This window comes from Neofelis nebulosa, chromosome 1 (genome assembly GCF_028018385.1).
Source record: "Neofelis nebulosa isolate mNeoNeb1 chromosome 1, mNeoNeb1.pri, whole genome shotgun sequence".
Lineage (NCBI taxonomy): Eukaryota > Metazoa > Chordata > Mammalia > Carnivora > Felidae > Neofelis > Neofelis nebulosa.
In genome coordinates, this window is record NC_080782.1 from 23,385,380 (window position 1) to 23,399,824 (window position 14,445).

The following is a 14,445-nucleotide window of genomic DNA, read 5'->3' on the forward strand; positions in this document are numbered from 1 at the left end:
TGTCATGGTCTAATGTGAGAGTATTATTAGTCTCCCCAGCAGATTTCTTTTCCTGGAAAATTATAACATTTTTAAAGAAAATTACCAAATTACAATATCTTTTTATAATAGGAATTCTGAAATAGAAGTTAAGAATTATAATACATATTATCCTGACTGCTGGATATTTTCTGCTTGTCCTTCCTGATCTCTTCTTTGCATTTCATCTTTCCAGTGACCTGGGCCACTGACCTTAATGCAAGGTATCACTGAGCTTCCTGTTCTGAGTCTTATTAGATTCAGACAATTGGAAGAACCAGTAGATCACAAAATTAGTTTAAAGCCAAGGCAGTCATCAGTCAAGACTTTTCTCCACCTGTCGCCACGGGTTTCTATGTCCCTCTACTGGAGGTGACATCTATTGTCAGATGGCCCTTCCCATCCAGCAAGCCTTCCCGGGTTATGTGACGACTCCCTTAATTTCTCTCTGCTCCTGTTGTGGCCAAGACTAGATACTTTGATATCCTTCGTTAGTTTTCCCTTTCTTTATCTACAACTTTGGAAGTACTGAAGTTCATTTATTTTTGACTTTCATCAATTCTCCTTCATGGGCAGTCTTTTTCCAATGAAGCCTTACTGTTGCGACAACTCAAGAAACCTGTGATGGATTGTGAAATTAAGTGAAATTAGTTAAGCATATATCCACAGTAGTTAATTTTACATGCCAACCCCAAAACACTGGAAAATATGCATTCCATCTTAATATTTTAGTTTAAAGGATTATTACAGCTTGTAAATCTGAATTAGCACAATTAGATCCAAGGTTTTGGTTTGTTTTGGGGGTACAAGCAGACTTGTTTGAATATTTCCTGTTATGTCCTCCAAATATAACCTCCATCTTTTTTTTTTTTTTAATCTTTCTGTGTACCCTGAGTAGCCAATGTCATCACTGATATCATCGTAATGTCCCATTTGGGCTCCCGTGCCCTGTCGCTTCTAGCTGATAATGCTTAACAAATGGCAACAACAAGAGATGAGAAGGAATGAGAAAGATCTCTCAGGGTATATATTCTTATTGCTTCTTTCTTATTGCCCCTCAGTCCTAAAGGTGCTAACAATTCCCCAATATCAATAGGTGCTGGCAGCTTCACAGTCTTTCATGGTTCCCTTATCTCTACCTACACCTTGTAACCACGTCTTCAACAAACACTATTCAATTACAAATTTGTGTGCTCCATCTTGTTCCTGCCAGGTTTTTGACTGATTCAGCATAAGATTTAGTTACAAGTGTAACTTACACTTACAGTGTAAGATTTAGTTACACACACATATATATGTGTGTGTGTGTGTGTGTGTGTGTGTGTCTTCATCCTATAATTGTTTTACTTTTTTTAAAGTAGCAGAGCAGAAAATTTTTAAATTTTTAATAAAGACTTATTTTCTATAATCCACCATGATAAACAATTCTAGACGTTATAACTTTTACATCACCTTGAATCGAAAATGAAACATAGCTAGGGTGCCTGGGTGGCTCAGCTCGTTAAGCGACCAACTCTTGATTTTGGCTCAGGTCATGATCGCACAGTCATGAGATCAAAGCCAGCTTTGTGCTCCATGCTGGGTGTGAAGCTTGCTTAAAATTCTTTTCTCCCTCTCCCTCTGCCCCCCTCCAGCTCATGCACACTCTCTAAATCTCTCTCTCTCAAAAAATATAATAATAATAATTAAATAAACAAAATAAAACATACCTAATCTTAGAAACAATAAAAAACAAAAATAGCCAAACAAAAACAAAAATAGAGGGTTCCTATCAATAGAATAAAGAACCAGAATGAGTGTATATGTAAGGAAGTCCTAATTTATACTGTCAAGATTAATTTATAGTGTCTCCATACATACACATACGCACAACCACACATAGAACAACAACAACAAAACCTCATTTGGACAATCTGATATATGGCCACTCTAGTTATATCACAATATTATTTTAATAGTTAGGTAATATGAATAATATTTAGAGCATTTTCAGGCTAAGGTAGTTGTTGAAGTCAAAAGTTGGATTTGTTCAACTAAGGAAGCTGCCAGGAAAGTTGTTTTAGATTACATATAAATTCACTTTCACCATGTATCAGTCTATAACTCAGGACAAAACATCTACAAAGATATATGTTAATATCTTTATTCTGTTAATATCTATTTCTTGTAACATAATTCTATGGCCTTCCGAGGCATGCAATAAATTGTGATGAATGCCAAAGTTTGGGAGCCACTGACTGTTCCTTTCATAAGAAGGTAAATTTTCATGGAAAATGTAAATGTCTGCAGTAAAATATCTGAGGCTACAGTAGAACTGGCATGTTTCTTTGGCAAATATAAAATAAAGTTGCATTTGCTATGTGTCTCCTATTAAAACATGCACGGATTTAAAAGCTTATACCATTTATAAAATGATCATGTACTTCAACACTATTACATATATATAAAAGACCAAACTTATCTTTTATACATACCAAAAAACAAGTAAATACAAAACCAAAAAAGCTGGCATCCCTCCTACAGAGATGTTTGTCAGTATTTTCTGCCCATATGGACGTTATTTGTTAGTGATCATGCCTGTCTATCGGATTTACTAAGTCCTATTGGACTTAGTAGCCTCTGTTAATCTAATTTGATTGGAGGAGAGTCAGTGTTCCTGATTTAACTCAGAAATAATTGTGACAAGTACCCTTTGCCACATTATATTTAGTAAATGCCTTCAAATATTTGAAAGGTGTCAAAATACATCAATCTCTTCAAATATAAAACTTCTGTCAAGGACTAAGAAGGTACTGGTTAAGGAGATGCAGTTCTTGAAGTTATATAACAAATTGTCTTCACTTGTTTAATTTTAAGATCAGTAGGAGTATCTCTTTAGGTGGAATTCATTAATACCTCTTAAAATTAAATACTACCATTGTCCTATTTGAAAAGGTATTCCATTTAATTTCTGGTAGTTTTTTTTTTTTCCTGTCTCATTTAGGTGCATAAAATTAACCATGATTTTTATAATGCATTGAAAAGTTTTAGTTTTGGGAAAGGACCATATGGATGATCTGTGCTGATATAAAATATTTCAAAAAGAGCTAAACGTATCTAATTTCATTTTTTATATGGATGTGTGTTGGTTATCAATTTGTTGCGTCTTTGCTCCAAATTTACTCTTTTTGCCTGCTCTGTTAAAGTGAATTTGACCCTTTAAATATTTTTTCTTTGCCAGCCGACAATGATTTTGTGTCAGTGGAGAGCACTCGTGAGCTATGACGCCTAGCAGAAAAGATTTTCGCTTCCTGGCTCTGGTGGACTCACTTGGGAACAGCATGCGTGGCTCCTCTTCAACCTGCTTCGTCAAAGCCTACAGGTCCAACAGGGCATGAGTCCCACAGTGCTTTGCGCCCCACAGTCCCAGTGGGCAGCAGTCAATGCCAGCAGCCTGATTCGGGTAGTTTGGTGGTGGATGCTTCCAGCCAGCCCCTGCAGTAACAGCAGCTTCTCCAGTGCTCGGCTCCTGCCTTGCACGACAGCCAACAAAACCCAGGAGCCGGCAGATTCCCCTGCACCTCAGTTTGGGTGATATTACGGCAGAGTGCCACGGGGGAAACCTCCAATGAACAGTGTTTCTTGAACACTTGAGAGCAGATTTCTGACAAGTTTGAGAGGAAAAACTTCCAGCAAGTTCCATTGGCACAGCACCAGAGGAGACTCTTTGTCCTCCCAGAGCCAGAGAAGTGTTCCTTTCCAAAAGAACCTGAATCTCAGCCCTAGAAATGAGGCTTTTCTTCTCTGTAATAGCTGCTCTTTATATCTGTTTTTCCTATATTCTTTAGAGTTCTCTTTACTTCTTAGTAGCCAATTCCCTCATTAACTTAGTATCTTGTTTCATTATAGTTATTTATATTAAACTTTTTCTCTTCAAATTACTGTGTTGTTTCTGTCTCTTGATTGGGCCCAGATTGACGGAATAAGTAATTTTGCATCAACATTCATTGATTGGTCACTCTTTCCTACGCTTACCTGAGTGTGTATTTGCATGAAAAGACTTTGGAACGAATTTGCAATCAGTGCTTGGAATGAATTCTAAATGGCAAGGCTTTTCATCACTATGTTAAAATTCACAGATTCAAATGGGAGCAACTGGTGAAATATAACTCAGTCAATAGCCAGGATCTATCCATCAGGGTATGTGCAAACATGTTCACTAACCTCTCCTGTTACCTATGAGTTTCAAGAAACTTTGCCTTCCCCCAAATGAAACAGGAGTAGTAGTCAGTTGCTGAGAAAACATTTGGCAAATTGGACTTTGGAACATAACAAATACTAATTGGCATGAAATCTATCTATCCATTCTAGTTTGATAGACATTTGAGTTGTTTTCATTTTTACTGGTATAAACTTTTAGTCTACTTGTCCATTTTTCCCATTTTTAAATGTACAGATGGGGATATAGAGAGAAATACATGCATATATGCAGATACATCTATCTATCTTTCCATCCTGCTATCTATCTTGCATCATGTATATACCTGAACTATTGGTTGTGTTTCCCTGGAGAACCCTGATGAATAGAGGGAGAAAGCTCTTTTGCGCACATTACAAGAGCTACAGATTGGGGGTGGGAGATGCTATCCAACCTACGCTGTGACCTCAGGAAGAGGAACACAGGCAAAATCAAGCCTTGGGAGAGCTGTGAGCTAAAAAGGCAAATAAACCTTACTTCTCTTTCCTCTCTGTACCATCTAACTAAACCAGAAGCCAGAGTGGAAGGAGTGCTGGATATTGCAGTCAGCAGAATTTGTTCTGTTATGTTATAGAGTGAAGGAGAGAGAGAAGAATGGAAGAGGTTCTGGAGGCTCTCCATCCCAATGACTAAACCTGTTTGTTTCTCCACTTTAGTGATTTGAGTTACTTTCTACAGTCAAATTCCTATTTTTGTGGAAATTAGCTAAAGTCATCTCCTACTTCGGCAACAAAGACTCAGGAGTATGGTATGTGTATTTAATTGTAATCACTGTAGACAACACTAGTTTTTCCCGAATCCCTCAGTGCAGGTGCTGTTTAGACATATATTTTCCTCCTAACTCATCTGTGATGGAGAGTTTCTATTGAAGCTGACAGTTTACCACCTCTAGTTTCTGCATCACTCTGAGTTTGCTCATCCCTTGTGCAGGATATTCCAGAAATGTCAGAGATTTAATACCTGGACAGCCATCAAACACTAGGGGATGGAAAGTAATAAATAAAAATCCCTATGAACTTGTTATTGAAACAATCCTGAAGTTCATTCTTCATGGCTCCTTGTAGGGCTCCCAATGGAGTTAGCCACGGTTGTCAATGTCAGCAATCTTTTTATTAAGGTATAAATACATGAAATTCTTGCTTGCTTGTCAAACTTCTTCCTCTCTCTCACACGAGTTTTTTAAGGTTACCTCTCAAATATACTACCGACACTGAATTCCTTGTCTCAGGTTCTGCCCTTGAAGGAACCAAAACCAAGGGAGTGGGTGCCAGAAATAGCTTTAGATTTTAGATGTTCCACGTGACATTCAGAAATGGCCTCCCCCAACATACAAATAACAACATGAACCCCACTATTGGTGTTAAGTGACGTTCCATGGAATAACAATTACTGAGTCCCCCACCTGTGGTCGATTAGAATAAAGAAGATGAAATATAGAATTAATTGGCTTATTCACCATTTCCAGCACTTGGAATACATGAGAGCTTTGATACATAAGAATGTATGGTACAGGTAAATAGAGCATAGCATTTTTAGTCAATATTATGAGTTGGCAACATGGGTGTTCCTTATTTCACATAACCAAAATGTGCAAGACCTGGAAAGCACAAAGTAGATGTCATCTGATTTAATTGAAAGTTATGATCCTTGGCTTAGTTTCCAGAATTAGAATTTTCAGACCCAGAGCAGAACAACTGAAAGGGAGACCGGTTTCCTTTTAGGAAAGACCTAATGGCACTACCACATGTACATGTCTCTTTTCCCCAAAGACACCCAAGAATACTTAGCAGAGCAACTGTACAATTGGAAAACAAATACCCATACCTATCAACACTTATTGAAGATAAATTTTGACCTGACTCAGAATTAAAGGAACTCAAAATGCTAATATTTTTATTGATCGTGGGGGCCTAATAAATAATTGAGTAAAAATTACCCTGTCTTATGTCACCTCACAAGGAGTCCAATGGATTCATGGATGCATTCTAGTCATTTCATTGGCTTCTGAGTTGAGTCATAATTTGCAGTAGATCATAGCACTATCACATTATTTCTCTAACTGTGGAGAAAGTGTCATTATGCTAAGAAAATTAATTGAAAGTTCCTGAAATCACCACAACTCAGCCATATACTAGAGGAGACAGCAAAAATTATTGCTACTTTCAAATATTTAAAGGGTACAAGGCTGATGGTTTACATGAAATTAAGATTCAGTTCACCAGGAGGCCCCCTGAAAACATTACATGGATCAGGCTGAATGACAATGGACTATTGTAAATTTGTCTAATTACTCCCCAGTTGTAGCTGTTTTTTTTCAAACATGGGATATTAAATAAACAGATTAACACAGCTTCTAGCATTTGGCAATCAGACAATGATTTGCTAATTTGCTTCTTTTCTATCCCCATCGGAAAAGTCAAAAAGTTCACATTCACAAGGGATTTCTTGGCTCAGGCTAAAGTTATCTCTTAAGATCTCCATCTCAATATATAATATGAAGGGACCACAACCACCTTGTTATTCTGTGAAACAACATAAAAGTCCATTTTATGAAATCTGTCTTGCTAACCAGGCATGAAAACCAGGAAGTGGCATGTTTAAACACGAACACGCTAAACAATGAGAGAAAATTCAGTGTCAGCAGTCTGCTACATTGGCAAAGATTTCCGGGGTCCAGTGCGAGGTGTATCCTGAAAATATCCCATCTTGTACATCTGACTTCTAAGAAAAGGACTCAGAATTGGTGACACCTGCAAATTTGGGGGGTATTATATATCACAGTTGGAAATACTGTTCCAAACAATTTAACAAGTCACTTGGAGGCATTCCATATTTAACTTGGTCCTAGAATAAAAGCTGTCTCTCTAGCAGAGCCAGGGTCTAGTGTAAGCTGATATTTAACTCAGGCCACATGACCTATCGAGCACAAGTAGACTATAGGTACCTAAGGTAGATAAAGATATCTGTGAGACAATACCTTTTTAGGTGAGTCATGGTGCAGTCTCTTATAAATCCAGAATAAAGCCATACTTTCCGCAGAAGAGAACTACTCAGTATCGGAAAATAAATTCTTGGTGTGTTTCTAGAACCTTGTAGAATCTGAGGCCCTGATTATGGAGCGCCAAATGACTATAAAATCAGATATTCCCATCATGAGTTGACTCTTGTAATATCTATAAGACATATTATTAGACGGTCAGGAATCCTTCACAAAACAGAAATGATACATTTCAGTAGTTGGCCCAACCAGGTACGATGAAGAAGAAAAAATTAGTTTCCAAATTAGTTGGCTTGATATGTTCTTAATAGTTGAACATGAACTGCTGTCAACCGGAAGTACCACTTAGGGATGGTTCTGAAATTTAAAAAAAAAAAAAAGTGAGGAGAAATATTCTCAGTGCTATAAACGGTCCACTTAGTCGTCAACTTTGTGTACTAGAAGTACTCTGCAAGGCTTACATAGATTCTCAGGCATGGCCAATGATGTAATTGGTGGTCACTGGCTTCAAAAGAACAAAACTGAATAACCTAATCAATGAGCCAAGGGAAGAAGCAGATGCAAGTAACTATATGAGTAGGTCCAAAGTGTGAATATCTTTATTATAATGGCATCCACTGCAATGATGATACTGAAAACCCAGGTAGACGGCATGACCCATCTGGTGGAAATAAACCTTTTTTTTTTTTTAACTTACCCCACTGCAGTGTTTGAAAACTAGTCTCATGCATAGAATAGCCATGATAACATGGATGTAAACTAGACAGGTACAACCACATGGATTCTTTCTTATTATGGCTTATCTTACAGATGGAAGCTGCCAAATGTTTGCTTCTATCAGCTTCAAAAGCCATCACTGAGCATTTACGATATGATTCTTTTAGGAGACTAGTCAACCACTTGTCAATTTGGTTATATCAGACACGGCATTTTCCATCATAGAGGAGGTAGCAAGTTTTTGTTACTCAGATTGGCATTTATTTTGTACATGGAATTGTCTTTCCTGCTTTTGGTAATCTTGCACCCTGTGCTTCTGCAAAATTGCTATCAGAGATGACAAAGTGTCTGATATGACAATATGAGATCTCATATAACATCCCTTTAGAACAAAGGTTCTATCGCTTCTCGGCCTTTTGGCTAAGATCAAGTGTAGAACAAAAGTCCTATTCTACAGTGACAGAGATGTAACAGTAATTGAATTGGACTATGATATCCTCTGATTCTACTTAAAACCGTAACACCTATTTACTCAATTATTATTCTACAGTGACAGAGATGTAACAGTAATTGAATTGGACTATGATATCCTCTGATTCTACTTAAAACCGTAACACTTTAAAAGTTCACCTAAATCCATGAATGGGAATGACGCATTGTGTAGATGAAGTGTTGTGGTAGGATGTGATGTTATATTTGTGTTCCAATTATCATTATATCTATCTGAGATCTCAGTAGCTAGAACACTTACATCTGATAACCAGGAGGTGATGCTTGCATTGAGTCCTATTACCATCACTCTCAGCGACTAATTACAAAAGTTGATTTCCATTCCTTCCAGTCTGAGGGATTAGTGATTCTAGCATTTATGGGTAGATTGGCTAAAGGAAGAAAATACCTTCCAGTGGACTAAATTTTATGGATGCTTCCAGGTCATTTTGGTCTCCAAATGTTGGCATATCAGCAAGCTAAAGAAAGGCATTACTCTATTTACTCTATTGATAAGTGAATTTCATGATTATTGAGACTCTGTGGATGTTAGGGAGAAGGGAAGAGTAAGTCTGGAACTCAAAGGATTCCTTGGAGTATTTCTGGGTGTTTCTAAATTTAGTAAAAAAAAAACCCAACCCACCGAAATGCTAGCCAAAGGCAAGGGCTACAATTGATTGAGAAATAATATAAAATTAATGAAAGCCTTGGGTGTAGTTGCTGCTCAGGGATTCTAGGCTTTGGACTTACCTTCAAGTGTCACTATGGCTAGCCATCACTTTAAACCCCCATTATAGAGAGAACTCAGTGTAGAAGGCTGCAGTGGGTGGATTATCAAAGTCAATGTAGATACACTTGTTTTGCATTGTTTCAGCCACTTCTGAGTCCTGTTGAAGCTTCAGGAGACATTTTCCTTCAACACTGACATCTTTCTTCCTTCACACATGTCTCCCTGCTTCCCCAATCAAGGGCTTCTTATACCATCATGGAAGTTAGCTAGGTTCACCAGTTGAATAGCAGTAGAATGCATTAGATTTAAGGCATTTGTACCCAGTTCTCAATTCATGAGGAACAGAAGCCAGAAGCTAAATAACCTTATCTCCTCTTCTTCCCTTAGAGCAATTCAGAGGTGCTTCTCCGGTACTTCCGAGAAGATTGAGTTTCAATTGCCCATCTCATAACCTACTCTTAAAACCATACTTTATAAACTATTTCTCTCTTTGCTCCGTCACATTTTACTACTCTCTCACCTACATCCCCAAACCACCTCTAACAAAGTCTTTCTTTCAGGACGGCTTCTCAGGAAAATCAAACTAATGTGTGCCCAGTTTTGTAGAAAATATAATAGACCTGGATTATGATATTGGTCTGTGTTCTAGAAGTAGAGAGAGAGCTATACATTACTTTGTGAACACAGTATTGAGACTTGATTTTGCTTTCCCCTCTGCAATTCATATGTCTCATGTTGTATCCCTCCAAAATAGTTAATCGGTGAAAGATGAAGAATGGTTAAAGTCCTCCTCAGCCACATCCAGAATTTATCTCTCACTAATGGGTATAGTAATCCTGTTGTAACATTTCATCCTTTCATATAAAAGTAGTAATCCCTCTTGCTTTTGGGACATAATGTTAAAATTGCTGCTTTTAACTTTTAGCACATTCTTAAAGATGAATAGCAAATCACATACTAAGACCAGGAACTAATCTCTCAAGCAGAACAGATTTAAAGAGAGAAGTCATTGTTTTAAAAAAAAACATACCTCCAAGGATACATGAACAGATAAAATTAGACTAGGAATTATATTTCTCAGTGTAAGTGTTAGTGTCTTCTAACATTCCATTGGTTTATGATCACAGAGATCACAGCTTAATTGGGGGTTTATAAAAATTACTTTTGTTAGAAAATTATTATATTAGACTTATAAATAAAAAATCTGCTTTGAACTCTTATATATACAGTGTGACAATCACTATGTAAGACAGGTAAGAGTAACTTTTCTTTTTGAGAAAATGTGAGGTAATCTGGGATTTATATATTGCTGAGTAAAAAAAAAATATATTTGAAAGTTTGCATTCAGTAAGAGACATATTAGTGATTATCTTTAAATTATGTCTAGAAAAAACAAAATTCTATAAAAAAATAATTCAGTGAATTAATATTGACTGTTTCTATTACAGGGACTTTGGGGATCATTTCTTCATAGCATTCCATGTTTTCTGAATTTTCTTACTGAATGCAAGTTAATCAATGAAATATCCAAAATGCTATTTTAAAAAGATGTCAAATAAATCAGATACTATGAAAAACATAGACTTTAAAGAGTATGTGATACTGTTCTAACAACTTCAGGGTACACATGATTGAAGAACTATTTAATCCACAAGTTAAGTACTTGAATATTCAGCAATGGTTCTAAAACATTATGTACAATTCCTTATATACTGTGCCTGTTTTACATCTTGCATATCTCATAGCATTAATGTGCAGTAAAAGTTTCTGAAATGATGTTCTAATTTTAACTTTTTTTTTTTTTTTACTGGGTCCAATAAGGTAGTTACTAGCCACTTTGTAAACCTTTGATATGCAGCTAGTGTGACTACAGCTGAATGTTTAAAATTTTATTAATTTGCATCTGAGACCACATGTGGCTAATGGCTACCAAATCAGGCACATAGTTTTACACAATTTAAAGTAACAAGTGGAAATACTCACTTTGAATTACAATGAGAATTAAAATTTAGAAAGTGAAAGCTGATCTCTTCCTAGATATGAAAATGTCCTGAACACAGAAAATACAAAGGCTATTTAACTGACTCAGTTTAGATTTCATTATTTGCGTGGTGTATTTCATCAACAGGTTTGAATACTAAAGAATCACTTAATGGAAATTATTTATGTACTGTACGTCTGTGGATTTTACTTTTATGCTTTGTGGTTAGAAGATCAAGTAGGGTTTGAATTCACAATTAAACTTAATGTACCTTTGTGAATGAATGCAACTGTTTCTTAATTGAACATGTTAAGATATTGAACTATTTTATTGAACTAATAAAAAGACATATTAAGTTAGGCAGTATGTCATTGTATGCTTAGAGGAAGTGAATGAATAATTTAATTTAATATTGAGTACTTTAGAATAAGAATACAGGTATTACAAGGTACAAGGATCATTAATACTGATTAAAATGAGCCAATATATGTATATACATATATATATATATGAATGTTAACTTCTAAATAGGTTTTGTATATGTTTTTATATTTCTTAATATATCATGTATAGATATAAAATGTTTGTGTTTATTTTACTATAGTTAATTCCTTAAGTAAGGTAATAATATAGAATTTTTTTTTTTTTTACCATATATACAAATTTGAGGAGCCTGGGTGGCTCAGTCGTTGAGCGTCCGACTTCGGCTCAGGTCATGATCTAGCGGTCTGTGAGTTCGAGCCCTGCGTCAGGCTCTGTGCTGATATCTCTACTAGCCCACATCTGGAGGAGCTAAAAAAAACAAACAAACAAACAAAAAAAAAAAAAACAAAAAACAAAAAAACTTGGATGCTACCTCCTTTGTTACTTGTGGGAGTTTCAAACCTTGCAAATCTCTGCCCATGTGAGAATCCTCACTGTGGACCCATTCTCCAACAACAGTAAAAACTCCAAACCAATCTTCTTTCTCTACTCTCACAATCCATTTTTGGACCTACTTGTGAATCCTTCTGCTGTCTTCAGAAAGTCTCAATATGTGACTTAAAAATGTTTTGTACTCTCGCTGTGTAGGTGGTGTCATCAATCTTGAGGTATGAACCCATTTTTAATTTTTTTTTTTTTAGTTTATTTATTTTTGAAAGATATAGAGCACAAGTGGGGGAGGGAGACACAGAATCCGAAGCAGGCTCCAGGCTCCAAGCTGTCAGCGCAGAGCCTGACGCAGGGCTCGAACTCATTAACCATGAGATCATGACTTGAGCCAAGGCCCGCGGCTAAACCGACTGAGCCACCCAGGCGTCCTTGAACCCATTTTGAATGGGGTCCATCCTATCTATTCATAGTGGCTGCAACAAGTGGCACAGTGATCAGGGTGTATAGATGATGACCACCATCACCTGTGATCTTTCTTCTCTTGTTTTGGCTTCCTAACTGGCTTTGATGCCTGCTCAATGCATGTACTTTGAGCTGCTGCTTCCTAGCTCGCTTACACTTTGAGGTATGCTGTCCTGTGCTATATTTGTTGAGTATGACCCAGCCTCTGTTACACATATTACCCATCTAAGTTACAAGTTTTGATGATTGCTATTTAGAGACAGGCTTACTGGATTAAGGCCCTCCTTACAGTGAACCTGGGTCGTATGCTTTGGCCCATAACTATCTGTATATCTTTAATGGAATTGTGTGTCAATTCCAGCATATGCTATGCCTGACATTAGACACAGAGGAATAATTCTTACTCTGTGCCAATCGTTGGTGTACCTCAATCTGGTTGGCTGTCCATTCTAAAGAGCACTCAGATGATGGATGTATACCATGTGTGATATACGGACCCATGAGAGAGTTGCATTTGTCAAGGAAAAACAGCCACTATTCAAACTGCAAGATCCACATTTCTAAAAGCAGACGGCTCACTAGGATCCTTCAAAATAACTTTGTTATTGCCACTGCTACCTATGTCTTTGTCACCAAAAAATAAACTGATTCTCAGAGTTATAAGGAAAGACACTCATGGTACCCCTGCGGCAGAGCTAAGGAGATAATTCAGTAATTACCATGAGGGAGGCATTTAACTTGATGATCCTGATTCGAGGCTCTCTGGAAGAAGAGACATAAATATGAGCAAGTGATAGGAACTAAAGAAATGAGAGACAAAAGAAAGAAAGAAAGAAAGAAAGAAAGAAAGAAAGAAAGAAAGAAAGAGAAAGAAAGAAAGAAAGAAAGAAAGAAAGAAAGAAAGAAAGAAAGAAAGAAAGAAAGGGAAGAAGGAAGGGAAAGAGGAAAGAAAGGAAGAAGAAGGGAATTCGATCCAGTGTGACACAAAGAAATCCAAGACTTACTAAATTAATTTATACAATAAATAGATCAAAAGGCACAAATTGGTTTTCCCACCTTGAAAACATAGATTCTGATTTAACGTTAACATCTGCTGAAAAGCAGAATTGTCAAGACTTCATGGCCTTAATCAATACAGGGGCTCAAATTTAATTTATACCTGACTAGCCCACTAAACTTAAACAAGGTACTGCTATAATCCTAGGGAAGTTACTGAACATAAAATAGAGGACAAATAGGCATGCCTCACCTTAGCTATTTTAACTATTAGCTTACCTAAACTGCCCATGGTCACAGCACCCATTGCCCTCAAACATCCATCCCACAGTGCACTTGGGCACTCTCATCTAATGAGTAGTACATTAAATTAAGCCTTGGGCACTTGAAAATTGTTTTTACAGCATAAGAACCCATAGATCTTCTCCCACAGACAAAATAGTGAATCCAAAACAATGCAAATCCAATCAAAGATTAAAAATCATTATACAAGACCTATTCCATGATTCTGTAATTATTCCCACTACTTTTTCATTTACAGTCCTAGCTGGCCGGTTCTTAAACTTGAAAAGAATGAATGGGACCTCACATGCATCACCACAACCTCAATGCCACTTAATGTCGTGGCCCCACCCACTGACCAATATTATGAGACTACTGACTCTATCCAATGAGCAACTAGTAAATATTTTGCTGTCAGAGTTTGAACTAATATATTCTCTTCAATACCTCTTTCAACATCTACTGAGATGAAGAGACAACATATACTTTATCAGGCTATATATAGGGTACCCTGATAGCTTTGACAGTTCATGCACGTTTTGCAGGTAGTTTCTTACACACATCTAATTTCTAACCAGAAGTACAACTATAAACTTCTACTGAAGACATTCCCCTCTGGGGAAGTTAATTTGACATATTCAGAACATAAAAATATTTACAAA